The 16280-nt window shown below is 43.2% G+C and overlaps 1 protein-coding gene across 2 annotated transcripts in view; it reads left to right on the forward strand.

Moving 5' to 3' along the window:
• EXOC4 (exocyst complex component 4) overlaps positions 1 to 16280 on the forward strand; it is a 755957-nt gene that overhangs the window by 731983 nt on the left and 7694 nt on the right. The gene's annotated exons all lie outside the window — the stretch shown is intronic.

Genomic DNA, 16280 nt, shown 5'->3' on the forward strand with positions numbered 1-16280 from the left:
TTCTTGTATGTCAGCAAATAAAAAGACGCACATTCAATGCTGATCGTTCTAAATGGTAGCCAGTCACCTGTGAAAACCAAGAATGGCACAATTATTATCATGTACGGTATAGGTGGTTGGGCCTTGCCTTTGAATAATCCAGTATATAGTTAATATTGCTTCCCAAGCATATTTCTTGGCTGAAGTATAATCTTCTGGTGTGTACCTTTCTCTCTGATAAACGTAACAATGCGTTTCCCTTCCCCTCCCAAAACTGTGGGCAAACACTGCCAAATGTGTGATTACGGCATCAGATCCTTGTGCATGGTTCCATTCCAGTGGATTCCAAATAAGGAAGGATTTTCCCATCATAATCGCTTGTTCCCAAAGAGTAAAGTGAACTGCTTTAGTCAGCAAAAAATATGTATCATCTTTGCCTTGCTGTATAGTGAATTGCTGACTTTTCTTTAGACCCAATAGTCATTTCTTTGGCCCCTTAACTTACGCAGGAAGGTAAAAGAAAAATCACTTAGTATTCTTAATAAAATGGCATAAGGTTTAGATAATTTTTACCACATGCAGTAAAAATGCAAATGTGTGTGGCTTATTTGCAAATGCAGACATTAATAACTGATATTTAAACAGACTGGATTAGCAATTTTACTGATACATTCAGGAGATTTTTCCAATAATTTGCACACTCAAAATCAATTTGAATACAACATGTAAATTGAATTTAATTTTTTGATAGAAAATTGTAGTTATCAGCTTGAACCATTAAATTTACTATTTAATATATGCTTTCCAGCTCACTTGGTTAGAATTTCATTGCGCCTTATCTATATAAATTTAATTAGGCTTGATATCATCAGTATATTATAGAACTAATTAAAGATTCAGATAAGTGCTGAGGGGGCTTATTGAAACTCCATAAAGTTCCATTTGGAGAATGAGATATTCTTCCTTCGGTTCATTGTAAGAGAATGAAACAGCAAGAAGGGTGGCTTGCAGTGTTTCTGAAAAATTATTTAACTGGATTTAATGTACTTATTCCATTCTTTGAAGAGCTTTTTAATTACTCTGTATCTTTGTACAGCCCAACAACACTTATAATCTTTATTTAAGGGCTAGAAAATCCTCATTTTCCTCTCCTCCCACTGAGCAAGCAGTCTGTTATTCTGGTGTGCACGTGTGGCTGTGTGTGTGTGTGTGTGTGTGTGTGTGTGTGTGTAGAGAGAGGTAGGTGGGACGGGGCTTGTATACCCTGCCTGAGATCATGTAATGTGTAATGGAGCTTTGGGGGAAGCCTGTCAATCCTCACAAGTAGAATAAGCATCCAGAAAGATCAGAGAGTGTCTTCCATAAACACAGCAAGGAGAGAAAAGATGAGAAACGCTGACCCCAGAGGTAGTCCCCGGGCAAAGCTGATTCCCACTCAGAGCTACGGCTACCGTGAGGCAGTCATGCTGTAAAATTCCCTTTGAATCCCTTTGTAGCTGCATCTCTGCAGTAGAGTATAAAGCAGATGAGTTTAAAAGACTGTGATTTCAACTAAGTGCTTTGTGTCTTCATTACAAAGCACAATAAAGCTTTTTATTACAATGGAGCCGCTATTACTTTCAATTGAATATGCCATGAAATCAGGCCCCAGCTCCTGCATTCCCAGGGAGCTTGATGCTCTTGTCAAAAACATGGTTGTTGTTGTTTTTTTCTCCCAGGGCAGATTGAGTGACATAACGCATGGTGGGGAAGAGATCAAAGTTAAGTGGACCAGTCATAAATGTGGGCCATCTATGACCGGGGACACCGTGGTTCAGTACAGAGACACCCAGGAAGCCAGGAAATTGGTCACAAGCCTGTGTGGTGTGATAGAAAAGTTGCAGGCTTGGGGTGCCTGGGTGGCTCAGTGGGTTAAAGCCTCTGCCTTCAGCTCGGGTCATGGTCTCAGGGTCCTGGGATTGAACCCCACGTTGGGCTCTCCACTCAGCGGGGAGCCTGCTTCCCTTCCTCTCTCTCTGCCTGCTTCTCTGCCTACTTGTGATCTCTGTCAAATAAATAAATAAAAATCTTTAAAAATTTAAAAAAATAAAGTTGCAGGCTTGGGGGCTTAGGAGATGAAGATTGGAAGCTCTCCTGTTGATAAGCTGTTAGACCTGGGGGCTCATCTCTCCAAAGCGTAAATTTCGTTAGCTGGAAAATGGAAATAATAACAACACTGCTACCCCTCCTCCCACTTTAGTCTCTGTCATGGGTTAGGATGGTGTTCAGATGTCATCTTTCTAGTCAACCCATGTCTGCGTCCAGATAGGGAAACTGAGGTACTCCGGCCTTACGTGCTGTGATCGAGATCACTCATTAGCTAGTGACAGGGCAAGGACTGGAACAGATGCACACGAGATGTCGTGTCTACACTGTCACATGGAATATAAAAGGACACAGAGGCATTTTCTTCATGACATCCTGGCTGCACTTGATAGCATTGCGATTTCTCTCCCCAGGCAAGTATTTCCAAAACATCCCTGCAGGTTTGCTCCCCACGGGGTCTGTAAACCCGTGCACCTGTAGCCTGAGAAAATATTTGCCGAGACATTTGGGTCACCAACCAATGTGTGTTTCACCACTGCACTTGAAATGTTCCTCTCCGAAAACACTGGAAATGTTTCCCGGTAAAGCAGATTCTCAGCAGAAGTACAAACCTGCATGGGGAGGGACACCGCCAGCTGCCTGGGTGGCACTTCAGGGCTCTCCAGACGTAGCGGTTCCTTTCCGGCCCAGAGGTCACATGTCACATCTCCCAGCTGAGCCTCAGATGGTCTTGGCCTTTGGTTTTGAACTCTAACAGCAGGTGCTACACGCTCTTGTAAGTTTCGGGGCAGCAGGTGAGTTCTCTCCTGTGCCCCTGCGTTTAGACCATTGAGATGGAAGTTTGGAGGCAGGGGAGGCAGGGAACGGGCCCAAACAGTCTCGCCGTAGAAAGGGCAGACTGAAGGCTTACTGGTTTCTTGCCCATTCCTTTCCACACCCCCCTGCTTAGCGTCCACAGCTCAACCCGTAGTCCTAATTTGAGTCAGGGTGTTTGGGATAGCCTTGGTTAGTGACACTGGCCTGATGATGCTGGAGTCTAATGACTGGACCAGCAGCTTGGAGATCTCCATGGCGTGCTCATGACTCTCCAGACTCGTGGATAACCCCAAGTAATCCCCTGTGCCATTTTCCTCTTGTCGAGTTTCCTCCACTGATCCTCATGTCCCGAGAGCAGTGTTTCCCCAGGGCCACAGAATAACAACAACAGAATAACCAACAGGCACATCCTGCTTGCTACCAGAGCCCACCAGACCCACCAGACCATATGTGAAGCACTGTGGAGGTTCATTCAATTTTTGAAAGCCCTGGAAACTAAGAAACACTGATTCTGAAGGTTGTGAATGTGAAGTGAATGGAATACACCCTTTCGCTCTTTCCCCCAGCCTTCTCTAATATTTGCGAAACACTGGGCTCAGGTTTCCAGGCTATTTTGCTGTCTTTGGAATAACTTTCTGTTTTTCCTGTGGAGACTCAGCATATTTTTTCTTCCAAACCTGTACTCGCTGGGATCACAGGCCATCCTGCCCTCCACCTTCCCTCGCGCAGCCTCAACTCAGCCTTGGAAAGTCACTCATTACCATGAATAAAGACCCGAAGGGCAGCTGGTGGAGAGCAGATCGTGGCAGCAAGTCTCCTCCTCTGCTTTAACTTCGCAGAAGCTAGCACGGCAGCCACACGGTGAGGAGTCGTCTGCACTTCAGCTTCTAATGTCCCCCCATCCAACATCCAGGCTCAAATAATAATAATAATAATAATAATAATAATAATAATAATAATAATAATAATAATATGTTTTTCCCAAATAGGTGTATTTTCATAGCACTTTACGGTTTACACAAGGCCGTCACAAGGAGCATCTCAGTGGGGCTTTCCGTTACAAACAGTTGTGTTTCCCTGGGCTTGCTCCCGAGTATAAACTGTTTCCACACGTCCCATTTCAGAGTTTTTCTGGAATGATCTGGGCGAGGTAAGCTAGGGTAGTGTATTATCAGGCCGGCAGAATTCAGACTGTTGTTAACCAACCAGGTGGCCTTAGGTATTTAGCCTTTGTGAGTTCTGGCCATGAGGATGAAATCCAGGGCACCGGGAAAGCGTCTGCCATCTAGTGTTAAATAAATACTAATTGTTTCCCCTCAACAAAACATTAAAATAATCAATTGTGAATTGTCAGCTCAGTTATATTTCTCCCCCCCCCAAGATTTATTTATTAGAGAGAGATAGAGAGAGTGCATGAGTCGGGGGAAGGGGCAGAGGGAGAGGGAAAAGCAGACTCCCCGCTGAGCAGGGAGCCCAGTGCTAGACTCCATCACGCCGGCATCATGACTTGAGTTGAAGGCAGATGCTAAACCGATGGAGCCGTTGAGATGCCCTGTGGTTATATTTCTGTTACTCCATAACCATGTGCATAAAACTGTCCCCAGTCCTAACTTGTTTTTCTACTAGGGGTTGTTCATTATTCGTTGTCATAAGCTTATCTTGAGATTAGCGTGCACAACTAGAGGCAGTCCGAAGGCATTCTGTGCAAAGGCTTTGGGGGAGGTGTCGTGGGAGGACCTGCCAAAGTATGGAGCCCTGCAAACGGCTTCTGTACATTTCAGGGGAACTTGGTGGATAGGGGAGCTAGTGAGAATGTTTCCGTATCCGTCAGCTGACAGAATCTTTTCTGCAAATGTCCCGGGCGAACATTGAACTGCAGCAAATGTCTTGATTAATGGGTCAATCTCCACACCACTATTGGCTGTGGGTGTACATCCTCCCTGTAGCTGAAGAAGTCAGGGTTGTAGTTCATAAAATTAGCATTTTTATAACAGCTCGAGATACAATTTACATACCATAAACATTAACCCCTTTAAAGTGTGCGGTTCACGTGGGGTTTTTTGGATGGTGTACGGTTGGGCGGTTATCATCACTAGGTAATTTGAGAGCATTTTCATCAACCCGAAAGGAAACCCTGTATCCGTTATCAGGCACTCCCCGTTTCCCGACTCCCACCCCTGGCAGCCACTAATCTCTTTTCTGTCTCTGTGGGTTTGCACCTTCTGGAGATACCATTTAAGCGGAATCCTGTAACGTGTGGCTTTTTGTGATGAGCTTCTTTTGCCCCCATACGGTTTTCAAGGTTCATAAAACCAGCATTTGTCATAATGTTAGGATGCGAGGCTGAGTTAAAAATACGTATCCGGGTACCCACCCCCAACACCTGGCCTATTGCCTGCTCTCATTTTCTTTTCTGTGTTTTAGGTGGATGGGGGAGGAAGGTAGTACGCTTTTACTGAGATACAACCTGCGCACAGTAAACTACAAGACTTAACTGTAGAGCGTGGCTGCGACCATGTGACCGTGGCCCCCCCACCCCACCTTGTGACTCCTCCTTGCCTGGGGCTCTACCTTTCCTTCCAGAGGTGGGTGGGTGGGGGGAGTGGGGGCGTGGGGAGCCGCACCCTCCATCAGGCACCAGGGGCAAACGCTGAGCTCCAAAGGGAAGTCTTCTGAAGGGAAACCCAGGTATGTGACAGAGGCAGCCCCCTGTCCCTGCGGTTAGCCTGGCGCGCTGTGGTTTTGCGGCCGGTTTTTACCCTGATTGGCAGGGTATTCCTCTCGTGCAATTCCATGTATCCGCTTCTCTGCCGAAATAAAAAATCTTTTATTCAGGAAATTAGGTTTTCATTTTAAATTCACTTTATGGTCTTTGAAAAACTTTCATTTTCGTGTGGTCGGGCGCTATAGGTTAGCATTAGCATTTAAATAGAGGTATTAACCGCGCTCTAAGACCTTTCTCTCCTATGGTGCCCTTTCTGGGAGGTTTTTCAAGTCGGATACTTTTTTCTTCTTACAAAAAGAATGCAAATGCTATATATATTTTCCCCATCAAACACCCTTTTCTTTATTTATAGACTTAGGAGAACGGCATTGTTGAACAGTCTCACATTAGTCTTTTATATGGAAAGGGCCCGTTGAAAAAAATTTCTATTCTGTCCCTCCACACTGGATTTTCTCTGCAGACTCTCAGAATGAATTTCCCTGTGGCTAATTATATTCCGTTTTACCTCATATCCCTCCAGACACCCTCCCCAGACTCAAATCCCGATTGTAAAAGAAAAATCTGGTGTAAATTCTTGCCCTGCACTAGGACACCGTCAGTTACCAGTGCTCCCGGAATCCCCATGGAGAATCCCCCGACCAGGAGAGAATCCCACAGACCAGGCTTGGAATCCAGCGTCAATCCATGAAACTAGTGACCTTTTTCCCAGATTCTCTGTGTATCTGCCAGACTAAGGTTATCAAGTCTGTTGTGTGTGGTTGTCGAGAGATTAAATTAAGATGATGATCGTACTCCTAATTTAGAATTTTATATATGATTGTATACATCTTGGTCCTCCTTGCCTTGTTTTTCCAACAGCCCAATGGAAGAGTAGAAATAGGTGGTACCTTTTGGTGAAAGGCGTCCTTTTTGCCGTCTTCTGTTTCTGCTGCCGCTGCCCTTCCCTCTCTACCTCTTCTCCGTCCTGCTGAGTGTGTCATCACGGTTCCAGGCCAGTGTTGACCTGAATGGAAGGCACTAGAGGTGACAGCAGGATGTGTTTTTCTGCTGAGGTGTTGGCATCTTGGACGTTGATTTTGTTCCGCTGTATGCTTGGGGACGTGGTGAGGACACCTGGAACACTGATACGGTCTGACCAGCAGATATTGAGCAAACCAGAGAGAAGCTGGGTAATTGGACAGTCGGAAGGCTCCCTTGCTTCTCACAGGGGCCGATGTACACCCTACAGCCCAAGAGGTCTTTCTACATCCCAGCTGTCCTCACATTTGACTTGTTTCTCAAACCCTCTGTCTTCAGATGCCTTCCCCAGCACTGGTTCCCCAATGCCAGGCTGGAAACTGAAGCAAAACCATCCTCATCTTTAGGACAATTAGAAAAATAATGATCCTGTAGTGAGTTTCTCATCAAAGAAAATACAATTTTTTGTTCTGAAATAATTACCTTCCTACTTGAGGAGTATTAAAAGGCCTTCCTTTATTAAATCCTCATAATAGGTCGCCTGGGTGGCTCAGTTGGTTAAGCATCTGACTCCTGGTTTCAGCTCACGTTGAGAACTCGTGGGTCAAGGGCTCAAGCCCTGCATTGGGGCCTCGCACTCAGCAGGCAGTCTGCTTGAGGATTCTCTCCTCCTGCCCCTCCCCCTACCCGTGTGTGCACTCGCTCTCTCTCAGATAAATAAATAAATCTTTAGAATAACTACATAAAAAATCCTGGAAATGATAGATGATTGTTTAGTTGGAACAACATAGGCAGAGTAAAAGGTTAGCAACTCTAAGTCAGTCTCACCCTCGTCCCCTCATTCCACCTACCCTTCCTCCTACCGTGGGTCCCAGGTTTCTGGCGTGACACACAAGATCTGTGTTGACCTGGCTCCAGCTTACCTCGCTGACCTTCTGTCCCTCCCTCCCCCTCCATGTAACCCTTGTACCCCGGTGAGGACTAAACCATCTGGAACCCCTTCCCTGTAAATACCCTATTCATCCCACCTTCCTAACCAGTTCTCACATTCCACTGACTTCGAGCATGGAGCACTTTCTTCCCCTTGTGTCTGCCTCAGCACCAACATTGCCCCCAAGCAGCCTTCCCTGACTGCTCTAAGAAGTGTACAGTCCCCCCATCTGTGATCTTAGGGAGTTTCATGTGTACCTTTATTACAGCCACTATCACGCTGCTGTAATCACATGGCTACTGTCCTCTCCAGAGAGCAGCCCCTGAACTCACTTCTGCAGCCCCAGAACCTATTAGAGACTACCTGATGCCTAACTGACGCTTAAATGTTTGTTGAGCGAATAAACAAAGAATGGTTTTGAAAGGCACCATATCAGCACTGAGGAAACCACGGAGAGTCGTAAGACATCGTCTTTGTCGTCATGAGGCCCGCGTTCTGGGAGAAGATAATAAATCCATATTATGGTGCATCCAAACAATGGAATCCTCCACAGCCATTAAGAAGAATGAGGCAGGTCGATATGTACTAAAGTGGAACCATCTCCAAGATATATAGTTAAGTGGGAAAAGCCAAGTGCAAAGAGCATGTAAACACCATTTCTCTTTAAATTTCATGTGAGCGTGCATGCACACACACACACACACACACACACAACTACACGGGTGTGTGTGTAAAATGTTTCTGGAAGGCTACCCAGGAAACTAGTAGTGGTGATAGGCTCTAGGAAAGGAAACAGGGTTGCTAGCTAGGAGACAGGAGTGGAGTCAAAGGCTTTGTACCATATGCTTGTTTGTACCTTTTATTTTGCTTATTCAACGAACATCTGTGTATTAGGTGCCAGACACTGTTTTAAGCACTTTACAGGTATTAGCTCAATAACACTCTATGGGGTAGGTACTATTATAGCCTCCTGTTAGACCCTAGTAACTTTTTTTTATTGTATCACTCTTCTTAAAGAATCTTAATAACCTCTTTCAAAAGCAGATCCTGCCTGGAATGTCTCATGTTAAATGGGGGACCCATGCAGTAACAGAGAAGGAAGAAGTTGTTCAGGGGAGAGCTTCGTAGTAGAAAGAGATTTCATCAGTCTTGAGGATTATTTAGGCTTTGATACATAAGTCCGGTGCGAAAAAGGACAAAGTATGTTCTAGAGACATGAGTAGCTCTGTTTGACTTAAATAGAAGGTTGACAAATAGAAGGTTAAATAGAAGGTTGACACAGGGAGAAGATGTAAGAACGGGTGGAATGGGGGCCACCTTGGATGTCGGTGTTAGAGGTTTGGGGACTTGATCCTGTTGACATCAGTGAACACACAAGTCTTTTTTGTTTTGGGTTTGTTTTGTTTTTTTTTTTTTAAGATTTCATTTATTTAAAAAAAAAAGATTTCATTTATTTATTTGACACAGAGAGAGAGATCACAAAGAGATCATAGAGAGGCAGGCAGAGAGCGGGGGCGGGGGGGGGATCCAGGCTCCCCACTGAGCAGAGAGCCTCATGTGGGGCTTGATCCCAGGACCCTGAGATCATGACCTGAGCAGAAGGCAGAGGCTTAACCCACTGAGCCACCCAGGCACCCCTTGTTTTGGGTTTTTTGTTTGCTTATTTGTTTGTTTATTTTATACAGAATAGTAATCTGATCTGGTTGGAACCAGAGAATATTAGTATGGGTAAGTGAGTGAGCATGAGAGACTCCAGTAGGAAATAGTTGTCATAACCTACTGAGAAGAGACTCCTATCCGATCTGCGGTAATGAGATTGGAGATAAGCAAGGAGCATAAGGGACATTACGCTGATAGACCCGGTGATGATCAGACAAGAGTCAATAGAGACACTGATATTTTGAGGTTTTGCAAACTTTGGAAGTTAGGCACCTGATAAGGGCATCTAGTAGAAATGTCCGGAAACCCATGAAAATAAAGCTTTGATCTGTTAAGAGACGAGATCTTGAGGAAAAACATCTCATGCACTGGTAAGACTTGGAAGCAGAGAGAGGAGAAGGAAAGGCCAAGGCCTGCCGGTGAGGAATGCCTGCAGCCAACAGACAGAAGAGGAGCCAAGAAAGAACTAGAAGAATCTGAGGCAGCTGGAGAAGGATCAAGTAATGTGACTTAAAGAGAGTTGAGTTCAGAATGGAAAACCCAAGAGGAAGACGACTAAGGAAAACCCATTGTGTTTATGTACTAGAATGTCATTGGTGACTTTTTAAAATGTAGTTTCACAAAATGGAGGCTTTAGAGGGAGAGACAGTGAATACAAATGATTTGTTCAAGAAATTTAACAATGAAAAGGAGAAAAGAAACGAGAGACAGAGTGGACAGAGGATTGTATGAAGGTTGTGGAGTTTGTTGTTTGGATTTGGGGTTTTTTTTTTCTCTTGTTTTCATTTTCAAAAGAGGAGAAACATAAGGATGTTTGAAGGCAGACATGAAAGAACGAGGGAAAGGGGTAGATACTAGATCCACAAGTTCAAAACAAAACAAAACCCTAGCGGGGTCCTAACGGCGTTGGGATCAACGGCATACTTACCATGTCATTTGATTAATCCTCAAACTTAACTTGTGATGTTACATGACCTACCCCACATATAAATGAAGAAACTGAAGTTCAGAGAAACCAAGAAATGTCTGAGGTCATATGCATCAGAGAAAAGTTGTGGGATTCGTGTCTAACTCCACTGGAGGATGAAAGAGAAGATGGCGGATTGCACATCATGAGCCAGAAACGGGTCTCTTCTCTCTGTCCCCTCTTTTTTATTTGCAGCCAGGTGACCCCCACAGAGGTGCTCCACATCTCCCTCCCAGAGCTGGGTCACAGGACCCCTCCTTTTACACAGAGCACCTCTTTCATTCATAGGTGCTTCCCCATTAGTGTCAAAGAATCTCAGACTGCTTTTTACTTTGTCCTTTGTCACTTAAGAGATGGGCTGACTGTCAGATCTGTCATTCACCCGTTCCTTTTCATTGATTCCACACCCATAGATGTCTTGTTCTCGGGCCAGGAGGTACCAAGGAGTGAGACCGAATCCAACGCTGCTGTCACAGCCCCTCCGTTCTGGGAGGGAGCAGCAGACATTCACGTAGTAGACACTTAACAACACTTACTCCTTTCCAGCCACTCTTCTTCGTCATTTGATCCTTGTAACAACCCCATATTACTACTTCCTTTCTCAGATGAAGAAGAGAAGCCACAGAGAGATTGGTAAATTGCCCAAGAGCATAAATAGTAAGAGACGGAACTAGGATCTAGGATCTAAGAACTAGGTTGCTGGCTCCTGAGTCCATGATCTTAACCACTAGAAGATGCTGGGTCTCTGACTTCATAGGTAGATACATTTTTAAAATACGTATAATATAAATTTTAAAAATAGATATAATGTAAAAATATAACTATCCCCCAAAAAACACTTTTAATATATATTTATGTTTAGATAAAGATCGATGCTGAACAGAAGTGACGTTCAGTAAAAGGACAAAGCTTGATGAGCGGGGTAGGTCTTGCCTTCCAGAAGGTGGTCAGGAAAAACCTCACTTATTGATAAGCTGACATTGGAGCAAACGCTGGACTGAATATCCTTTAATCCTCTCTTTTCCTCCAACCCTCTGTCCCTTTAATCCCATTTGATGCTCTTTCTGATTTTTTTTCCATTGGCTTTAGGGTCTATAGCAAGACAGAACTCTGAAGCACAACAAAGGAGGGGTTATCATCACTTCCTTGCCCTAAAACTGGTACTTTTAATTTTTTTTTTTTTTTACAGGTAGTAAGAAAATTCTCTGGTTCCATGTCCTTACCCGCCCCCCATACACACTCCCCGACCCCCGAACCATTTTACCAGTCCTGTTCTAAGGTTCCTCCCCACCATGAAATACAGAAGGGTAGAATTTCTTCCAAAGAAATTCACTTGGGTTTTCCCCACATGTGTCTCATTTAGTTCTTTTCTGCCCCAACTCTGAATTCTCTGGAGTCTGTTACATTCTTTCTCTTTCTTTGTTGCTGTTCACAGCCCTTCCCCATTTAGTAACATTTGCCCTTGGCGGCTCCTGTGTGTGCTCGCACATTAATTAAGGTATTAAGTGAGATCAGTTATAAGCCTGTGTCCTCAGCATTCGCTAGATGCTTTCTCTATGAATTTGTTGATTTGCCTTTATCATTACCCTTTGTTTGTTCTTCAGCCTGTGTCCCATCAGGGGTAGCCATTCAAAATAAATTCGTTTTGCTAGTTATATTTTTTTTAGAGGCACTGGATAAAATGGTTCACTGACATGCAAATATATATCAGCCGCAGTGGTGTTTTCATCCACCAAATTCACATTGCTACCCAAAGCTATCCATCACATTTGTCAGAGTATTTGGGTTTTTAATTAAACCCTGCTGGATATTGTACATATTTCCATTAGCTCTTTCTGATTTAGTCTATCATTTTTCTAATTGACATGGGGTCTAAGTCACAGGTCCTTGAATCTCAGGTGGCCCATTTTGTAGCTTTGGTTTATTTAGGTTTTCTTGCTTCTGTAAATAACCTGAGGGTTTAGTAAATAACGCGCTGGAGTATTTGCCACTGGGACCTGCTGATTTGCATATGCTCTCGCTTTTCAAATAATCTGCTGATTTTTTTTTGTTCCTCTGCCAAACCCGTTTTTCTTTCTGGCCCTTCAGTCCTAAAAGATACAGTTCTTTTGTCTCAGCAAAGTAGAGAAATCCCCCGTAACAATGTCGAGAAGTGTGGTGGGGTCCCTAACTAGGACCAAAAGTCATCGGTAAGGGTTTGAGTAACTTAGCCAGCTGATGGCCAACTAGCAATTCTCGTTTCAGGCTCCCCAGCAGTGATAATGGCTTGCAGTGAACCATCCACTCAGCCTCACCCAGATCTTGTCTAAACACGCTTGTGGGGTAGCTGGTTAGGGCAGAGTCCGTGGCTGAAGGAAAGAACTGGCAGCTACTGAAATGGATCCATTACCTTGGCCTCATTGCCTTAATATTCTAATGGCAGGTTCTTCCATCGAAGCCATGAAGTTCATGCCTACCCTCACTGACCTCTCTCCAAACACTTACAGGTAGAAAAGGATTTCCGTTTATAAATATGGAAAGCCAACACCAGTGACCCCTTCCCTTCTCCATCCATCACTAATTGGTAGGCCCAGGAGCAGAATCCTATCCTTGGCTTGGTTCCTTGTCTAGCGCCCTCTAACTCTTTTCTTCCTTCCCACAGACCAAGAGAGAGGAGCAGAATGGGCAGGCTGTCTGGCAAGCCCAGATTTATTTTACTATAAAGTTTTTACCTAGTGTCCTAGATATCTTTGATCTGGGTCATGGTTGTTTTTTTTTCAAAGTAGAGATAAAAGAAGCTTCTCGAAACCAAGAGACTATACATCTATAATTTTCTCTGTTCTACAGTAGTCCCCCGTTATGTGCAAGGAATAATTTCCAAGACCGTGTCACAGATGTCTGAAACTACGGATAGTACTCAACCTCTTACGTACTATCTTTTTCCTATACATAATACCTTTGGCAAAGTTTACTTGTAAATTAGGCACAGTAAGAGACCAATAATGGTAACTAATAATAAATAGGGGGACAATTATAACAATCCACCGTAAGAAAAGTTATGTGGTCTCAGAATATCTCGTGCACATCCTTCTTGTGATGATGGGAGATGACGAATGCCTGTGTGATGAGTTAAAGTGAGGTGGATGACATAGGCATGTGACGTAGCATGAGGCTGCTGTTAGTGATACGTCAAGAGGAGGGTCCTCTGCTTGTGGACCATGGTTGACCATGGATAACTGGAACCATAGATAGCAAGACTGTGGATAAGGAGACACTACCATATTAGCTTTTAAGATGTTACTATGGCTTCCTAAGTACTAGTGATAATAACACTAGATATTCCTTTGAAGAAATCCTTTGCATTATTTATCGAAAAGTTGATAAATGCTTAAAACTGAAAAAGCTGTAGGGCCTCTGAATTATTTTTCTTCTGCGTATGTCAGCAACCACTTCCCAGATGGCTAATCTGAGCCATATAAATAATACTCAGTATAAGGGCCTTGTGCTAATCAGTAAATAATATGTGGCTTGGAGACCACTGAAGTACGTAATACTATCTCCTTTTATCAACCTATGATCTTCGATATATTATTTTTTAATTGAAAAAACTCTCTAAAGTGATATTCAGCACAGCATAACTCTCCTTAACCTGGATTCACCTTTTGATAATCAAAAGAGCGTTTACAGGAGTAGGAGACAAACACAATTATGAAAGTAAAATGAAAGACCTAAATAAAAAATCACAGAACAAGAGGGTAATTCTATTCACTCTTTCATATTTCATTATTTGATAACATCAGAAGATGAATCCATCAGAATTGCTTTGGCAAGTGCAAACAGAAGTGTGCCTGATCAATATTTATTAAAACCTTCAAAATGGGAGAAGGAGTTGAGCAGACTTCTTAATGGACTGAATAATTATTCATACAAATGGGGTTTGACCGAAGGCAGTGCCAGACCAAAGAGACACAGTTTTAATTGTACTGAATTTAAAATGCAGATCTTCCTCTAGCCCTGCTTCAGAAAACTTAATTTAAAAAATTATCTGATGGAGCGGAGAGCGACATATGAATCCTTAAGTTCCTGAGGAGGAAATTTCAGCCACAGATAGTATAAATTTAGAAGGTATTGCGAAGGTGAGGAGCAAAATTTCTAGCTGAGAGAACCAGAAGAAATTTTCTTCCCATTTCAGGGATTGTAAGTGAGCTTGGGAGAGGATCATCATCTCACAAGTGATGGGTCTCTGAGGAATTCCTTTGTTTGGACTGGTTGTGTTTTCTGAAGAGAAAGCAGAGGTCTGGGGCCTGCTATCAGAATACCAGGCTACGTTCCTGAGAAGGATGAACACAGCCCACTTTAGCTTTTAGCATCTCCTCAGAAGAGACCCCACCACCCCCCACCCCCAGTACTACTGACGCATGCTGGTTATCTAGACTTGGCCATCAGGTAACTGCGGTTAAGGATAGTGCTGTCCGTGAAAGCAGTGTGTGTGTGCCACTTTCTATAAAGAAAATGCAGGGAGGTGACCCATCAAGCCTGCACAGGACTAGCACAACAGATTCTCAGGCTCTGACTACCTCTTGAGTGATTTTCTCCTGCCACCCGCTCAGGGAATGTCTACACTGTCTTTTCTAAAGACCACGCTTCTCTTCTGGAATGCCCTGATCCGAACAAAAGCCTGCCCCCAGTCTGTTGTCAGGAATGTTAAGAACTATCCCTAGAGAACATAAATCCAATTCTGCCAATACCTCTCTGAAAATTATTTCACTTTTCTCTACCTGAGTTTTCTCATTCCCGCAATGGAAATAACTTCCACGATTTCAAATTAGAATTTTCAATCATGTCTGTAATAAACTCTAAGCTCTTTGAAGGGGAAGACAAATGAGAGCAATTATATTATATTTTTAATAAACTAATTTATTCTTCTGACACACGGGATTACCATCCATTTTATTATTGGTCTGGAAAGTACACATCTGAGCTAAGTTTACACTTGTTCAGAATATTTCCAAATCAATCACTGCAGCGTCTCACCTACTACGGTTCAGGGAAAATCAGCATCAGCTAATTCTGATGGAAGCCCGTGGTTTTAAAGAAGCAAGCAGAGGACACTATAAAAGTTTTAAAATCCAAAAACGCTTAAATAGCATCTGCTCTGACCTCTTTGTTTTCAGTTTGGGAAGCAGAAGTCCAAAGAGCCGACAGCCTTTGCCCAAGGTCACACAACGAGTTAGCAGGGAGTGAAAGACTTAACCAGAATCTGAGCTTAGTTGATCTCTTGAGTATTCACTTCTTTCTAAGTCTTCTAAGTCTTTCTGCTCTAACTACCTCTTAATTATTTATGGGATGATTACCTAGTTATGGATTATTCAGTTCCTTTCTTTTCTCTTTCTCCATCTCCCTGCTTGTCACCATGCATACATGCATCCAGTGGCATACCATTGAATGAACAGGAGTTAGATGTTTTACCCAACAATTTAGTGACCCATCTGCTACTGGGGTTTTTTATTCAAGTTCTCAAAATGCTACAACTATTGGCTAAAAAGAATGTGGGGGGTACTGTCAGTACTAAGTTAAATTCAGGTAAAATTTTGCTCCTTCAAAACTGAAGTTTAAAAAGTCTACTTCAGAGCCCAACTGTCTCGTTGACATTATTACTTTCAGTATCTCAGGAAGGACTAGATGAAAAAGTCTTTACAATGACATTGCTTAGTTATCCCTCTTCCTCAAGGAAGTAATCGGTCAGAAGGGCAGCCAGCTTTTGGAAAGAAAGATGACTTTGTCCATTACCCGCTTGGAGGGGCAAAAAAGTGAGGAACACATGACTCAGTGAAAAAGCCAAAACTCATTTCTGTAACTTCTGGAATGCTGACTCAGCAGCATGACTTCATTATTCGTTTTAGAGCCCTGAACTCCCAGATCAAATCCAGTGCTGTTCAAATATTAACTACAAAATGTGTAAATGAATTTCGAATTACCAAAATACTGGCGTATTCCATTACCATAGAAGGCAGAGTTGAGTTAGTACGTGAATTTTATTTTGTCCCTATTACCTGAATCATGACTAAAATTTGCTAGGCAACTTTTATTTGCAATTAGTACTTCCACTTTCTACCGCTTCCATTATGTCCATATTATGGCATATTCTGCTTAATCTTTGTGTTGAGTCCGTAGAGTCTATA

The sequence above is a fragment of the Lutra lutra genome, chromosome 11, assembly GCF_902655055.1.
Source record: "Lutra lutra chromosome 11, mLutLut1.2, whole genome shotgun sequence".
In the NCBI taxonomy this organism is placed as follows: domain Eukaryota; kingdom Metazoa; phylum Chordata; class Mammalia; order Carnivora; family Mustelidae; genus Lutra; species Lutra lutra.